We start from the raw sequence: 17,631 nt of genomic DNA on the forward strand, positions 1-17,631 counted from the left end.
ACAGGCCTGCTTGTGTGCGGGCCACGTGGGTTTAATGCTCTTGTCTGACGGCCAGCAGTGCGCGGGCCGAGGCTGGTGCAGGGAGGCCGGCCGTTTGTTCTCCAGTGCATCCACAGAGGCGCTGTCGGTCCAGCTCCCCTGGCAGTTTTCGTTCGGAACCTGGGGCCGCCCAACTTCGCTTCAAAGGAACTGGCAGGGCTGTGAGGCAGGGGCAGCCGGTCAGTGACAACAACGTGCCGGCCCCCGTGTGAGGGCAGCAGTTCACACAAATTTAGTAACCGCAGCACACGGCTGTGAGGTGCACACCGTGTCCCACTGTCCCCACTGGGCCGCTTGGGGGACGGCATCCACCGCAAACACACATGGCGTCTGACCCCAAAGGAGATCAGAATTCCTTCCTTCCCTGTGACAACACTGGCAATGCCGGCGGTCACTCTCTACCGGAAATGACATCTGTCATCTGAGCTGCCACCCCGAGTAGGTACCCTGAAACCAGAAGAAGAATCTGGGGAGGCTGGAGAGGGTGAATGGTGTGGGCACCCCCCAGCTCCGAGCAGAACGGCTGTGGGAAGGTGTTCAGGACAAGTGGAAGCTGCGACCTGATGGGATGAAGGAAGCATGGGGGAGGCACGGAGGTCACCGCAGAGCCCGGCCCGGCTCCCGGACACTGACAACGGGAGGAGGCCTATGACAAGCAAGACGAGACACCCCACGTTCTCCGTTTTCTCTGGGTGAACACATGAAGGAAATCATCTCCCCCAAGGCCTGAAAGGGTGAGAAATACTTACGGATTCTGAAAGGCTTCAGGAAGTTCATGAGTGATGGAGTTATAACCCGCTACCCACACAACTGGAGCAACAACTAAAACATTCCTTCCGTGGAGGCGGCCCCTCTTCTAGGCGGTCAGTGCTCAGCACTTGGGAAGTCTCCCTGGGATGTCTATGCACGGATGGTGGGAGCTAGGGTAGCAGTTCCAGTGGTGCCCTCAAAGTCGCCCAGCCCTTGTCCTTTGACTGCCTCCGTCACTCAGTGGACAAACACGTCTTCAAGCTCCCAAGCTGGACGGAAGGAGGTGAGGGAAACAAAGTCCATCCTCACGGGGCTTCTGTCCCAGAGCCGGGCCGGTCGACTTGGCAGCCGTAAGCCAGGAGGTTAAATTGGAATTAATTACATTCAACTAGGTTACGAACCCATCCCTCAGCTTCACTAGCTCACTCTAAGTGCTCACTTGCCAGTGGGTAACACAGTGAACGGCACACGAGAGAAAGCACTTCTGTAATCACAGGAAGTCCTCCCAGACGGCGCTGAGTGTATACGTGTGTGCAGGTGTAGGTGTGATGTGTGTTGTGTACTGTGCATGTCTGTGCGCGTGTATGTGTGTTGATGAGTGTCTGAGGAAAAGCAGAAAAGTGGTTGACAAGCTTATCTGTGACCTGGGCTGAGCAGAGAGAAGAAAGAAAAACATGCCGTCTTTCGAGGGATGGAAAGCAGGAATGTAATTTAGCTACAAAGGCAGGGGTCTGCCCCCTGCCCCCATCACTGCCCTCATCATGTGAGCGCCAGGAAGTGAGGATTCAGAAGGTGCAGCCGGGCTCACTGTATTTCCCAGACAGTCATATCATGCCGGGATGACTTCTAGGCGCCAATGTCACTGCAGACACTGGGATGCATAGGGAAAAAGCCCCTCGGCCGGGCGCCGGACTCTCAGATTTGGGTTCGCACGTGCCAGGTGAAGGACCCTTCTCCTAGGTAACGCCCTCCAACATCGCCTGTCATCGTGACCCTGAGTGAACCCAGCCCGGCCTCGGCCAGGGGCTCGGCCAAGCTCCCTGGGTTCACAGCCGCTTCCTTGTCTTGCAGGGTTAAGCAACGCTGGTGCAGTTCTGCGTCCTACTGCTTATTCTGGGATCTAAAGTAACAACATAATTGTGACACCTCCAAAACAAGAAACACGCTGCCTCTCGTTTTATCAGATTCTCACTAATTAATCTACGACAGACGCTGCACAAGCCACTGAACCTGGAGGCTGGGACACAGCTGTCTGTCCTACCTGCCAGGTGGCAGTTCACCAACGACAGCTCAACTTTCGGCAACGCGGAGAACAATCAGAGAAATCGCCACGCTCTGCAAATGGTTTTCACCTCCGGCCCCCAGGCGAGCCATTTTCTGTGATCATTTTCTTGTTAAGTTCCAACGAAACACACACATACAAGCACCCGCCCCCACCCCCAAAATCCACACATGAGCACATGCACCCAGACACACATGTTGCCATGGGAAAAAGTACAGTTTCATTCACATAATGTCATCTATTCATTGCTTTTATGCCTCAGACGTGGCCCTGGGAAAACTTCTCTGCATTAACAGAACAGATAATGATTCTAAAATAGCAATCCTGGGTAAAGACGGCACACACACTCCCGAATGCTTCCTGCAGTTTTCTTCTCCCTCTTCGCCCTCAGCATGTGTCGCTGGTCCCTCTTGCTTCGGTGTTAAATCACGTTTGCACCTAAGGCTGCGCACACGTCTCGTCCTCCTGCGGGGGCCACGTGTGGTGTAGACACTAACACCACGCTGGGGAACCGTGTCTGTCCTGGAGCCAGAGGACGCTGGTTCAGATCCTGACCTTGTCGTTCCTCTCTGTGTGACCTTCGGCAAACGACTCAGCCTCTTGGGACCTCAGCTTCCTCGCCTGTTGAACAGGGATGATGGTGACGCAGATTTCCTAGACTTGCGGCGAGGATGACGTGAACTGACAGATGCGAAGCTAGAGATGGGGTCTCGGCTCCGTAACGGTGCGACAAGGATGCCTGTTACTATGAGTTAGGATGGAGACTTGACCTTACATTTTTTATAGCATTAAGGTTGCTTAGCAGTTGTACTGAATTTATATCAGATTGCTTTCAAATTATTTTTATTCAGCTTTAAGCACGTTACCTATTTTTTCTGATTTTGTATGCAATCTGAATATTAAACGACCTGTCCAGCTCCTGTCTCCATGTACTACCACGCCATGTTTCAGACATGCCAAACTGCAGGTTCAGACACCGACACAGGCTTTTCTCTCGGCCTGGAAAGACTTCCCAAGCCTTCCCTGCCTTAAAATCCAGTTCTGAGGGGACTTCCTTGGTGAAATGATCTCTGAGGAGCTCATGCAGATGGGAGAGCTCCTTCTGAAATGTTCCAGAATGTGTGCAAGCTGCCTTTTCACCACAAACCACGTGCAGATCACGTGCAGATCATACCAATTTACATGTATTTATTCGTCTCGACTGGGAGCCCCTGAAGCAAGAACAGTGTGGATGCCACAGCGGACACCTAGGAAATGTTCTGCACGACTGATCTGGAAAAGCAAAGCTCAGAGCAAGCACGGCAGAGTAGCCCGTCGCTGATACTGTGAGGAAGTCAGTCAGCCTAGGAAAGGCCCAAAGCCTTCCAGCCTCTCCCTGACACACCTTCTGATTTTGTAAGCAATCTGAATATTAAACGACCTGTCCAGCTCCTGTCTCCAGCGTCTCACAGCGCCCTGTGCTGCCTGCCTAGGTTTCCAAATGCGACATCCCATAAAACACGGTCATTACCTAGATATCTGTACGTTTCCAGGGACATGCAGAGAGGTCTTCAAGCCCCCCGCAGGGAACAGAACATGGGACCAGGTCAGAATTTGTCAACTGCTGACAATGAAATTAATAAGAACTGGCATCAAACAGGAAGAATTAACCACATGCGGAGGGAACCTGCCTCGAGGGACAAGTTTGCACACGGGCTGTTTGCGGACTTATTTCTCTTCAAGCCTTTACTGAGAATCTAGGTTTCAGGCCCTTTGCTTAGTCCAGGGGAGACGACGGAGCCAGGAGGCGGACGGCTCCTGCCTTACAGAAACCACTATGAGGGAAAATGAGGGATGGATTCTTAACCTAGTTGAAATGCAATTAATTCCAATTTAAACTATGTACATTGAAACATGTACATAGTTCCCTAATCCCTCATCTGCACTTCTGGGTCCAAGACATTCTGAAAACTGAAGTTTTGTCACAGTTGTTTGTGGCTCGTTGGGTGGCAGGTGACGGGCTCCGAGCTCATGGGGCAGCAATTTACGGTCTTTACCCACTGAGTGTGAATAGTGATCCTTTTTTAAAAATTTTTGGCTACACCACAGGGCATGCGGGATCTCAGTTCCTTCCCTGACCAAGGATCGAACCCGTGCTCCCTGCAGTGGAAGCTGGGAGTCCTAACCACTGGACCACCAGGGAAGTCCCCAACAGTGATACATTTTAATGTAGAAAGACTAATGTGTTTGATTACAAAATGCTGCCCAGGTGCTGTGCTATGTATGTGTACATGTATGTGTATAGTATACGGATGTATTATTCTGAAATCTAAAAATTCTGAACTCTAAAACACACCTGCCTCCAAGGGTTTTAGCAAAAAGACTGGTGGACCTGGAGTTGAGTCCTGTTTGGGGGACATCTATGAGGGACACCAGAGTGTGATAGGGGTGAGACATCCTCAGGAGAGTCAAGGTAACAGGAAGAGGGTAACAGGAGTGCGCTTGTCTGAGAGGGGTGTCACCTGAGGGACTGCATGTGCACACACTATGGCTGGGTGGGAGGGGCAAGGCTGCTGGAAGCTTTGCAGAAACCACCGCAGTCCGGCTCCTGAAAGCTCCCCTCTTGGCTGGGTGACGGGGCAGCTCTTCCCAGTGAGAGGCTGAAACCACGGCCCCCTCCTGGAGTGTGGACTGGCCTTAGCTCTGACCTGGGCAGAAGTGATCCTGAGCCAGTCCCCCGGGCAACGACCCCAGGCCCTGGTGTGCTTCTCCCCTCACCCTTGACCTTCCGCCCAAATCCTTGTGAACTGCCAGACCAGCTGGCTGGTGGCTGAGAGGCCGTGTCAGCCCGTGTGTCCCAGCCAAGGTTCCAGGCGTGGGAGAGAGCAGGTCGGACCACAGCTGACCACAGCCCATGAGAGAGGGAGTCACAACCAGGGACCTTCCGCCCACCCCACCAAAACCGCCAGACTGCGGGACTGCAAGCGACATAAACACGCTGGGCGTAGCTACTAAGCTTGCGGGTGCCCAGTAGGTGCTAACGGAACGGGGGATAGGCAAGGGGCAGCCAAAGAGAAGACTCTGCCAGGGCACCATCAGCGCCACCCCAGCAAGGACACCTTCCACCTAAGGTACGAAAACACCTGCGCTGGCCTCCCGGGTCCCACCCACTTCTGACGGCAGAGCGCGCCATGCTTGTCAGGATCCCAGGATGTCACCTCCTCGTCTGTGGCTGGAACGGCTGTCCGTTCACTGGAGTAGAATTCCTTGAGATTCCTCTGAGAGACATGAGGCTGGGGTTTTCTCTGTGTATCCGATTACCAGGTTTAATCAGGACAGAAAAACTGAACGGCTGTAAACTGTCGCACAAGAAGACATTCCCAGGCCAGGGGCCGCCGGTCCCGAGGGAGGTAGATAGCCCGTCGCTTGGACAGACACACACGGCTTTGTTTGCTCTCTGACTCTTCTGTCTGGGGCCTGAAATGGTTAGTCCCCAGGAAACCTTCCCTTCGCCTCGCGTTGCAGCCTGGGGTGCAGTTTCACGCAAGACAGCGCATTAGGGAGAACAAGGCTGTGTCCCTCCAGCGGCTTGTTCTGGACGCCTGGGCCATCTAGCGCTACTGCTAAGACAAAGGTCCGGGCTAAGGCTGGGGGGAGGTCACCTCCACTTCCCGTGTCCCTGCAGCAGGACCCCTGGGTGTTTCACCTGCACCTCCCATGTCCCTGCAACAGGACCCCTGGGTGTTTCACCTGCACCTCCCGTGTCCCTGCAGCAGGACCCCTGGGTGTTTCACCTGCACCTCCCGTGTCCCTGCAGCAGGACCCCTGGGTGTTTCACCTGCACCTCCCGTGTCCCTGCAGCAGGACCCCTGGGTGTTTCACCTGCACTCCCTGTGCCCCTGGGAAGCATCTTAGTTTGCTATGTGTGGTCAGGCAGGGCCCGGTGTCCTCAGGAGCTGTCCCTGTGTTGCCATCATGAAGAAACTGAAGTCCAGCCGTCTCCTCACCTTGCCGTGTGGAGGTGCTCACTCCATGTTACCCCTGTGGGCAGCGCTGGCCTTGCCATTTAACTGCCTGTGTGGCTTTGACAAGCTGCCTAATGTCTCCACACCTCTGAATTCTCATCTTGTGACGGCAATAATAACAGCAAGCATTTGCCAGGGTCTTGTAAGGGTTCAAGGCCATTAAGTAAACGCTGAGGGCAGAGGTTTTGTCGATTTTGTTCCGTACTGTATCCCCAGGCACTCAGGCAGGGCCTGGCACATAGTAGGAGGTCAGTAAATAGCATATTAATCAGTACGGTATATACATTATGGTTATTGTACCTGGAATATATGAATAAGCATATGGGTGTGTGCGGTCTCACGCATGTGCGAGGCTGGCGCTGTCAGCATGCAGTAAGTCTTAGCTGCTGTTCTTCTTACTATTACTATCATTAGCCACTTTGCCTCCTGTACAGGGTTCCCGTGAGGATATGTGAAACACACGCGTGTTTTCGTACTCTGCTGAGAAATATTCCAAGGGCAAGGAGGAAAAGCAGTCCACAAATACGAATTATCACTGTCGATCTCAATTCCGTATTTCAAAATCCTACTTCTGAGCACATCCTTTACTCAGTCACGTAGCAAGGCTTTCCTTTTGGACAGAACGTTGGAAATGAGCACCTGACCCAAGGAAACGGGCAGATTATACACCGCGTGGGGCATCGTGGCGGCTCCTGGATTTCCCAAGGTGCGTGAGCAGTGCGTTCAGTGCGTGTCAGAGGTCTCGCTGCCCCAGCTCTTCCTGCTCCAACGCAGGGAAAACCTGTTCAATACGCTTCCCCAAGTCCTTCTCCAACCAGGAGAGTGTTGAGAGGCTGACAAAGCCCGGGAGGAAGCCCTCCGCTGCCCTGCTGGCTTCCGTGCTGGCTTCCTCCACCCCTCAAGTCCCACGTCAAAGGCTGCCCTTGCAGCCCTTCCTGCCTGCCCCACTGAGAGCACTACGTCCCGCTCCTGCTGGGCGACTCTGGGCCGCGTCACCAGCCTTCTCAGCGGCCCCGAGCTGCCCCATCTCCAACCCCCTCTCTCTGGGCCCTTGTCTGTCCTGAGGGCAGGGCTTGGCAGTGTCCTGGACACCCCAGTGTCGCCTTGTCTAGAGCAGGACCTGGCACGGACTGGGTCTGCAGACAGATGCTTACTGGATGCCCGGAGATCAAGTACAAAGGCAACCCAATACTGCACAGAACCTGGAACAGGCCTCGAAGAACCGGGCTTGGATTAAATGAAAAGCATTCCTCTCAAAGGGACCCCGACAGCCTCCGCCCCAGGGCTCCCCTGGCATGTCCCCGGCACATAAAAATGACAATATCTGGATGGCAGGCTGGGGTGAAGAGCTGAGGTTCCCAGCCACCACTGCAGCTGCCTGAGGCCTGCCTGGCCACTGCAGGGGCTGGGGACTCCTTCTGTGCACCTGCAACCATCTGTGGCCCCGTCACCTGGGCTGGAAAGCTTGGTGGTGTTCCAGTTCCTTCCACTCAGGGGCTGTAAGGCTGAGGCACAGAGAGTGGGGTCGCTTCCCCAGGCAGACAGTGACGAGCCTTGTACGAACTAATGTATATTCTGCTCGATAAATGTGACATGGGAGAGTCAGGGTGACAAGAAGTAACTGATGGCACTCTGAGAAGACCCTGGGCTAAGGGACCACAGAGACGGTGACTCAGACCCTGTTCCGAGGAGCCTGGTTCGCTTCATGGCCCTCACAGCGAGCTCCCTTGACCACTGTGCTGATGGTGGAAGTGTTACGGAGACCCTGGCACATGGTGGCAAGGTGCAAGTTCACAGAGGGGAAACACGGAAAGTCAAGCCATGAAGTCTTGGCCGGAGCTGGTCGCAGACCAAAAACGGAGAACTTAGACCCCCTGGATCTGTCATGTGAGCGGTGTAGCCGGGACCACGACAGGCTCAGCGAGGAGGTCAAGCGCTTATTTTTAAAATCCCGACAGTCAGGCACACGTCAGTTAAGCGGATGCAACTCGACCTCGGGGTATCAGGGAGTCACCCCTGAGGACGCCGGCTCTGTAGGAGGAACCCTCGCGTTAGCTGGGTCCCACGTGAGGGTCTCCATGGTCGTATTGTTCTATTAAGCCGTCTAAGGGCTGCAGCAGTAAAGCTGTGTTCAGATGCAGGTGTCCAGTCACCTGGAATCAGAGTCTCCCAGTGGAGGGAAGAAAAGCGAGTCTGAACTTTAACTCTAAGCAAGTCAAGGGCAAGTGAGCTTGTCTCTCTCTTGTTGGCCAGAGAGTCTCAGGAAGGTCATCCAAGAAAGGGTCCTCATTCTGGATCTGGGTCCTCGAATTCTAGCAACTGGAAACTGGAGAGACAGCTACTGCAGGCTGAACTGTGTCCCCAAAAGACAGGTGGAGTCCTGAGCCCGGACCTCAGAATACAGCCTACTTGGAAAGAGGGTCTTTGCAGATGTCACAAGTTAAGATGGGGTCACTCTGGAGCTGGGCGGGCCCTCATCTGATGTGACTGGTGTCCTCAAAGAAGAGACACAGGGACGCAGATGCTGGGAGGAGATGTCCCGTGCGGAGACAGACAGGGTGAGGCTCCAGGAGCCAAGGAACTTGGGCCACCACCGGGCGGGACTCGGGGTCACCACCGGGCAGGATCAGGGCCACCACCGGGAGGGACTCGGGGTCACCACCGGGCAGGACTCGGGTGGAAAAGAACATCTCAACATCATCCTCGTGTGTCCAACAAGTCATAGGGTCACTCAGCATCTTGGGGTAAAGTCTCGGCAAATTCACGACAGGGAGGGAAGCCTACTTGCTCTTCTCATGGCCTCGGCTGGGAATAACGATTTTATCCCATTTGAACAGTGGCAAGGTCAAGACATGATTATTTTCTGGGAAATCAATAAACTTCGCTGTGCATGTACAACCTTTATAAGCAATTTAATCGCGGGTCACATGCATTGATTCATCTGGTTCTTGGGTCCTACAAACTCTGTGACTGTCCAGGGCTGCAAAACCATTACGACACCCAGACATGATTATCCTGACAGAGTCACTCCAGGGCACCGTATGTTACCATTTTATCACTGTTTCCCTGGAAGAGCCACATGTCTTTAAAAACTAGATACTTAACTTAGAAAAGCATTACCCTGTCGTCTATTTGTTCTAATATACACGGAAACATACGTAGTATGCCACAGGCGTACGAGAAATCCGGTTCATAAACTTGTTGTTTGTGCGCCGTAACTGGAGTGTTACTTTCCAGGTTGTTAGAATGAAGGTACAGTTCACAAATAAAATTAATCTCAATATAATTTAATATTTCTTTAATGATTCAGAGGCTCTTCAGAACCTGCCACCCCTAGAGTCATCGATCTGCTCATCAATGTAATTATACTCGACGTAGGAACAGAACTCCCAGCGAATCGGAGTCTCAGCTAATGGATTACTCAATCCGCCGTTGGTTTTTTTTCCTAATGTAGCTCAGGAAGTGTTAGCGAGAGCAGCCACTAGAAGTTGTTTACTCCACAGCTTGGTGACATACTTACACTTACTTTCAAGGCTTAAAAATGACAGAAACAGAGTTGAAGACAGAATGTGAAGAGAATATGGTCTTTGGGGGCCGGGTGAGACAGTCTTCGGGTGGAAAATGTCGTAAGATTCCACTAAGACGTTGCGCCATTTCTTTAACTGAAGTTTCTCTAGAGAAAGCGTGAACGGAAGGAGCCCCGGATAACGAGGTTCTTGCCTCCTTTCTCACTATGATGTCGCCTTGCTGTTTCTTCTAAGACAAGTTATTAGTGCATCTTTATCTGCAATCATGACTCTAAAAAGTCTCAGGAGATGCTCGCAGGTGATCAGTCTGTGCTGGGCCCGAAAAGGCTGGTTTCCACTGACTGTTGGTTGGCCATCACTGCGCCCAGCATCTTGCCCCCCGATCTTCATGGCAGGGCCCCCAGGAAGCTCGTTTTCCCGTGGGCCTGACTGCTGCAGTAACCAAGCTGGATGTTTAAGTGTTTGGCCCTGTTTCCCATCCTCCTCTATGTAATAAGATGTGTCATGTTTCCCTGGGGTGAGGGTTTTGGAAATCCATTACAGCTTTAATGGGGTGAACCGTGTAAGCAAGTTCCAGGGCTGCCTCTGAAGGACACGGCTCTCCTCATTCCTTCACGGAGAAGGGCCCTGCACGCGGAATTAACGGTGAGGTCGGGGGGAAGCCTGCGGGGCCCTCGGGTACCCTGCCTGAGCCTCGGATGTGGCATCCAGGCCTCTGACAGCCGAGCCAGCACTGCCTGAAAGGGCAAGACAGTGACACCTCCATAAGTTTAGGGAGCACTTTGAGGAAGAAAAGCACTATATAAACGCTAAGTAGTATTATTACATAGAAGAGGGAAGGGTAAAAATGATGAACGCTTAGAGAGAAATCCCTGCAAGATATAAAGTACCAGGCAGAGCAGAATGAGAACAGTATCTCATACTGAAGTCTAAAAAGTCAGACAAAGAAAACAATCAGGTGAGAAAGCCAGGCTCAGAAATGAGAGGAAGGCTCCAGGAAGTATGAAGATAAATTACGCAATTTCATGAAACCTGATAGAGCCAGAGGTCACCAAGAGACAATAGGGCCTCTGAAACATGGCAATGATAATTAATTCCTAAAGAAAACAATTAATATTTTCTCTCATCATCCACAAAAGGGGCTGGAGCAGAGGAGGGTAATGCACACATTTCCCCAAGGAGGAGCAAGGATAGCGTGAAAATCAGAATCGTGTCAACACGGAAGATGGGGAAACGAGTGCCTGCGAGGGGCCAAAGCAACGCCCATCCCCGGATCCTGCAGGGAAAGACCAAGGGGATTGAAACGTGATGCTTTCAGAAATCATCAGAAAATCTACTTTATACTTAGGGCTTCATGAGAAAGATAAGGAACATGGACCCTTTTTATTTCCTAGTAGATAGAAGTGCTTGGGGTATTCTATCCCGTAAAGATGGTGCACTCCGAGAAACAGAAACACACACACACAGGCACACGCACACACACAGCAACACACTGGAGCCAAGCTCTGGGGCATCTGCTCAATGATACTCTTGCTGAAGCTAAGAGCTGTCTTAGGGAAACTGACCATCTTCACCTGCTAGCAGGAAACAAAGGGGCAATTGGGATGTTCCTAGGACACCTTGTTTAGTGCTTTATCACACAGAATAGTGCTTAATAAACGTTTTTGTTGGTTTGTCTTGAAGACATGCAAGAGAGGAAAACAGAAGAGACTAGACTTGGGATGCCCACCCTTCGCCTTATAAAATGCTCATGTAGAGTCGCTCTGTGCGCTCGAGACAGATGATGCGGGGCAGACGCAGGGTCCAAGCAGAAGGACAAACAGACTCACTGGACGCTCCAGGGCCACCGTGACCGAAGGGCGGGCGGGACTGGTCTAGTCCAAAGGGAAAAGATGTGCAGGATGGTGAGAACACGCGTAATGAAACTCATTGGATGGGGCCGGCGGACAAAGACGGAGGTGAAAAGTCAGCGTCACTCGAGGGGATGGTTCCGAGTCGGGGAAGCGGGGAACGCAATTAAGGAGAGAAAAATGAAAGGGAATGAGATGAGGGTATAAATTGTGAAAGGGCATGTGGCCAAAATAATGACAGGCATGCGGTGGCCTTGAATGGGACCGGAGGTGGGAGATAATGATCAGAACTGTTATCAGTGGTTTAAAGACACCAGATCCGGCAGCAGTGGACACCGTGCACTCAGCTCACACCCCTCTGTTCTCAACGGCGTATCATGGAAATGAAGGAAGGGAAACAGAGGGTGAGCAGGTCGGCAGGCAGAGGGTCGGGGCCAGGAGCCCGAGTGCTGAGGAAAGGAGAAGGTTGAGAGAGATCCCCACTGGGAAACTGAGGGGCTTTGATCTGTATTTAGTTTGTACACAAATCCTGCCCTTTTCGGGGTACTGACCCTTAGCAGCAGAGGGTCCTGCTGCCCGTGCCAGAGAGACGGGCGGCCATCTTCGTCCCATTTGTCTCTGGTGATGTGGCCTTTGCGTCCGTGTCCCGGCCCTCCCGCTGGAGGGGCCCGGGCTCCCCCAGAGGGGAGCGGGCAGGGGCACGGACACCCACGGACGCCCAAGGGGAGTGGGAAGCGAGCCTCCTGTGCGTGGCTGCTTCAGAGAAGAGCGGGGCTGGCCGGCGCCTGGGATCCGCGACTCTGCTGCAGCGGAAACCTGAGAGCAGGACGACCAAGCCTCCTGCAGGCCCACGAAGGAGCCTATGACCCAGAAGCCCGGTCACAGCCACGCGGCTCCTGGGAACCGGCTCCTTCCTCAGAAAGGGCCCGCCGCGTTTGCCCCGGGCTGGGAGCCCGTCCTGGCGGCGCAGCCGTTGCCGAGCTGGTCTGCTTCTGACGCTCTGTCGTTTTGTTTTTGCCAGTTTATCATTTTCTTTCTGTCAGCTTTGTCATTTCTCAGTTGTCACTGTTTCCATCCTCCTGGGCGCCCCTCCCTCCCTCCCTTCCTTTCCTTCCCACTTACTTATCTCCTGCTAGTTCCTTCTTTTAAGATCTGTACATATCAGAAGTGAAAACCCACCATATTCATGCTCCCCAGCGCAACTAATCACTGTGAAATAGATTTTGCCAAGTAATTCACCCAAAGGTCCAGCCCTCTGCTTCGAATGATGTTTACGGGGTGTTTCAGGGGTGAGACCTATGGTGCCTTCCCCGGCACAGCCCCGCTCTGTCCTGACCTGGGAAAAAACCTGAAACGGGCAAGGGTAAGTGTAAGAGCTAATCTGGTGCTGGAAACTTCTGGCTATGCCTAGTCCTACATATGCAGGTCACCCTCACCTGGTGTAGTCCCAGAGGGGCCCAGCCCATGGTCGGGAGACCTGTGAGGAGACACCCCCAGCCGGGTGGTGGCTGAGCCCCATCACAGAGAGGGGAGAGGGGAGGTTGTCAGGCCCGCCCCCCCCGGAGGACTCGGGGCCTGCGCGGCCCCGACGAGAACTCCCCAGAGCCAGGGTACAGCTCAGTCACACCCCACGGGGCTAGGACACAGAATGAGGTCCCGATTCAGGCTTGCAACAGGTGGTCCAGGACCGGGGGGGGATGGGCGGTGGAGGTCAGACACCAAGTACTGGAGGGGTCCACGAGCTTGGGGAATCGGTGCCTACAGAGCCCAGGCCCTCCTCCCCGGGCAGCCGGGCCCTGGTTCCCGTCTATGGGGGAAGCTTTCCTACACTCAGGGGAGCAGGGCTGGGGGACCAGGTGCTTTCATCTCCTGCTGGGAGGGGAAAGCGCGAGCTGGACCGGCCTCAGGTAACTGGCGCGGCCGCAGGACCCACGGGCTGGGCCAAAGGCCTCTGTCTCATCTCCCCGCCCCCTGACGGCCCCCGCCCTCCACGGTGACCCGCGAGTCGGGGGACCAGCATCCTTCCCGGGGCAGGTCGTCCACCCTCCCTCTTGAAGCCCAGCCTCTGAGCCTGGTGCTATCCTGGCGTCTGTGTGCTGGCCCTTGCCTGCCTCACAGGCTGAGGGGTCTGGGAGGCCGGACCATGGGGGAGGCCCCCCAGGACTTTCCCGTGTTTCATCCCGAGACCCATGACTCCGGAGTCTCGACGCTCAGGGGTCCTGTGGGATCCATCGGCTCCCCCCTCCCACATGCAGAGCCCGGAGCCCCGCCCACCCGGCGCTGTGGCCTCGTCCCATCACCACACGGCCTTGCTTGTCCCTGCCCAGGACCCCAGAGGGGACCTGCTCACCGAGGGACAACGGCCTCTCCGCCCCCACGTCCCGCCTGGACCGTCACGACGCGCCGTGCAGACACCGAGTGGGGGCACCGTCTGCCGCCGGACTTGCCGCCCGTCGCTCCATGAAGGGCCACTCGCCCCCAGACCCTCAAGCCTGTTCCTCCAACTGCAATCAGCCCCGGACGCTCCAAGGTGCCCAGCCAGCGCCGGAGCCCCGCCTTCCAGGAGCCTCCTGTGACCAGGGTAACACGCCGGTCTCTGCCGCTCGGAGCCACGCAAGACAAAAGGAAGCAGCTGAGGGATGCCCACCGCGTGGGCAGCTGGTGACCCTCTGCTCCCCAGCCCTCCCTCCACCTCGACCCTACACGTGCAAACCGCTGACGGTCTGCTCTGGGGCCACAGGCCAGGGAAAGCCCGACTGTTCAACACCACGGTGAACGGGGGCTTAAGAAAGTAAAACTAAGGATGACGCTCGCTTGCTGGGCCAGCAAGGCCTTTGGCAGAAAACCCTGGGTTTCAACTCACTCGAGAAAAACTGACTTCGCCTAAACGTTTCCTGAACTTTGAAGGAGACGCTGGAACAATGTGGAGACTCGCCTTTGCGACGCGGCCCCGTCTGAGTACCACCATTCACGCTGCAGTCACTGCGAACCGTGAAGAGTTGAATGTGGGTGTTGAAACGGTGAGCAACTCAATTCTCTTGACCGTCATTTTCTAGCTTCAGACAAGCTGCTCATGCAGATGTGGACGTGGACGTGGGAAGAAAACATACTTGGAGGCGGAACCACGGGGGCGGAATGCCCCTGCCAGGAGGGTCGCTGCTCTTACTGGGACGGCACCCAGAGAACAACGTCAGAGAGCTCCAAACCCGCAGGACCGCTGGGAAAAGGCATCAGACTTTACACGGAACTTCCAGATGATGCAGAGCCTCGCGGTGCAAAGACATCCTTTCCAAGGAGATGTGCCAAAGGGCTGGGGAGACATTTAAATATTTCCTCAGAATGGAGACAAGTGCACTTGGGTCTGGGAAGCCTGACGAGGCGGCAGCAAACCTCGAGAGACGCAGCTCCAGCAGCAAGTGACACTGAAGTCAGACTGCAGGGGCCAGCCTGCGTGTGCGTGTGCACACGTGTCCCACGAGACAGAGCTGCTGAAGCGTATAGAAAGTGCGTGAGGGCACCCAAGCGATTGTCGCTGTGTGTCTCAGCTGGCACGTCCCCTTCCTTCCTCTGATTTACCATCTTGTTTTGTTTGCCACGAGCCAGAGCCGAAAGCTGTGTGTTTGGTGTCGCCATCACCACTTGGCTTCTGGCTACCAAATATTTGATCATTTCTATTCCAAAATGAGTTGGGCAACATTCATTCACAGATGCTATTTGCAACAGATAATTAAATCTTAACAGAGAGACAGAATGGCCCTTTCAAAACAATCACGGGGATGCTTGAACATGAAACCTTTTTCTGTTTTATCGCAGGATGCAAAGTGATCTGGGGGACTGTGAGCTGATCAAGGGGCAGAACAGAAGGATGAGGGGCTGCGTTTCACAGACGCCACGGGCAACGGTTTAAGCTCCAGGACGCGGTTATGTGCGCACGTCCTTCCACTCGCCCCTCCCCCCGTCCAAGTGTCCGAGGAGCGGGTGGGCGGAGGCTTGCGCTCGGTCGGCGCGCGTTCAGCTCGCGGTCACTGCCTGCCTGCTGAGTGCAGGACGTGGCAAAATCAGATCATTTTCACGAAAGGAGAAGAAAAGTCTAGTTAGAAGAAATAAGAACGTGAGCATCAAAATGCTGTTAGCAGTTCTTGATTTAAAGCAAGAAGAACAATGACAAGGCCCCTGTCCCTGCATTAGTGCAAGTGGCTTTCTGAAGTTTTTCTGTCTTGAACAATAGGGAGTCAGACACTCTGAACACAGGTCAGCAAAGGGGTCTGGACAGAACCCCCGAGGGCTGGGGCTCAGGTTCGCTGCCCTAAGGCCCTATTTGCTGATTTAAATGTGGATGCGTTAAAGGACTCTAGTAGCCAGCTGATGGTTCTCATACACGTGCTGAGCTGCTCCACAAACAGAGCCACGCAAGAAAGAAACAGGAAACAAGACAACCGGCACTGGGTCCTGTGACCTTGAAACCCCATTTGATGTGAGCAGAGGCCGGCCACCGTGTGGTTCTCTCTGGGCGGGCCCCTGCCTAATGCGCACTCTGCCTGCAACAGAACCCAAATCTCTCTCCATTCACTCCTTTCTTCCTTCCTCCCTTCCTTCCTTCCTTCTTTCCTTCCTTCCTTCCTTCCTTCCTTCCTTCCTCTCTTCCTTCCTCCCTCCCTCCCTCCCTCCCTTCCACAAACACACTGCGCCTGAACTGCATGGCAGGCTCTGTTCTGAGCACTTGGGCCCCGCGAGTGCAAAGCAAAGCCTCCATCCGTCGTGGATGCTGTGCTCTAACTGGAAGGACTAGAGAGCCAGCCCTGAGCAAAGGTTCCTTCTCTGTATTCTATATTCTCTAATATTTTATATTCGATGTTGGATGTAGACCAAGCATCTGCTAGAGAGCGTCACCGGTGGAGGAGCCTGTGGGTGGCTGGCTGCAGGGGGATGAGATTTTATATGGGGGTCAGGGAAGGCTTCACACTTTTGTTAGGTGTTTGAGCTTGAACTTCAATTTCACAAATACCCTAACAGGTGTTAGACCAGTTTATACCCCACAGCCCCTTTGTGTAGAGACTGGCCCATTCTCAGGGCTGGAAAGCCCACCTCGCTCCCCCTCTCCCCTCTGGGCAGGAGGCCAATCTAGACCAGCGAGCTTCCCAGGACCGCAAGTGTTGGCCCATCCTGCGCTGGCCGTGCGTCCACTGGGGCCGCTGTCCCTGCCCTCCTGACGGGGCCGAGTCAGCCCCATGCACGAGCTTCCATAAAGCCCCACCTTCAGAAGACGTGAAGGACTGGTGGCCTGAAACCCCCGCTGCCCCCCACAAAGGTTCTAGGCCCTTCCCAGCCTTGCACAAGACGCAGAGAGCGCGCCCTTCCCAGCCCTGCCGTCCAGCCACACCTTCCAGAGACCCTTCCTAGCTGTGCCTTTTCAGAAGCACATCCTCACCCCTCCAAGGCCGTCGTATTTCTAGGGTCGGGATACTGGGGCAGAGGCGTCTCCCATGAGGCCGTGCTTTGCCACTGGCTCCCCAGCAGGGCTGGTGTCCGCTCGCCTGGGTGAAGACTGCCTGCTCTGTGGGTCCTGTGTCTCCCCCACCAACACGCCCCTTTGCTCAGGGTGGGCAGGGGTCGCGCGTATGTAACCCAACGGCTGGCATTTCTACATCCATTGTCTTTGTTCCCTGGGAGTAGCCCCCCGAGGGCAGGACCCTGCTGAGACCCCAAGACGCCCCATAGCACGGGGCTTGTGCCCTCCAGGGAGCAGACACTCACGTGTGCAGGAATGAGACTTGGCTCCTGCACATGGCGTGGGGCATGTCCAGAGAGCATTTTCTGGAATGCAGGATAATTACTTGTTAACTGCAGCCGTGATCCAGCCCTCAGGCTCTTCAGCTCGGGCCCCAGGTGGTCTGGGGCTGCTCTTACGTAACCTCCCTGGATCTCTAAGAACAGATAAGCTATTATCCACACGGCTCAGCATTGTTTCTGCCAAGGGGAAGAATCCATTAAGTTGCCTTTGAAATCTCTATCCTGCTCCTATCTGCATGCATTAGCATATTTTATGATTTAAATCTAATTATCAGGGTTTTCCAAGCGATGAAACTGAAAGTGATCCTAGGCGAGCACCGTACCAGAGCCAGAAGAAAGGGCAGAAAAATAGCCGGGTTTGATGAAAAGCTTCCACACAGGACGCACCT

Source organism: Grampus griseus, assembly GCF_964374135.1.
Source record: "Grampus griseus genome assembly, chromosome: 18".
Classification (NCBI taxonomy): Eukaryota; Metazoa; Chordata; class Mammalia; order Artiodactyla; family Delphinidae; genus Grampus; species Grampus griseus.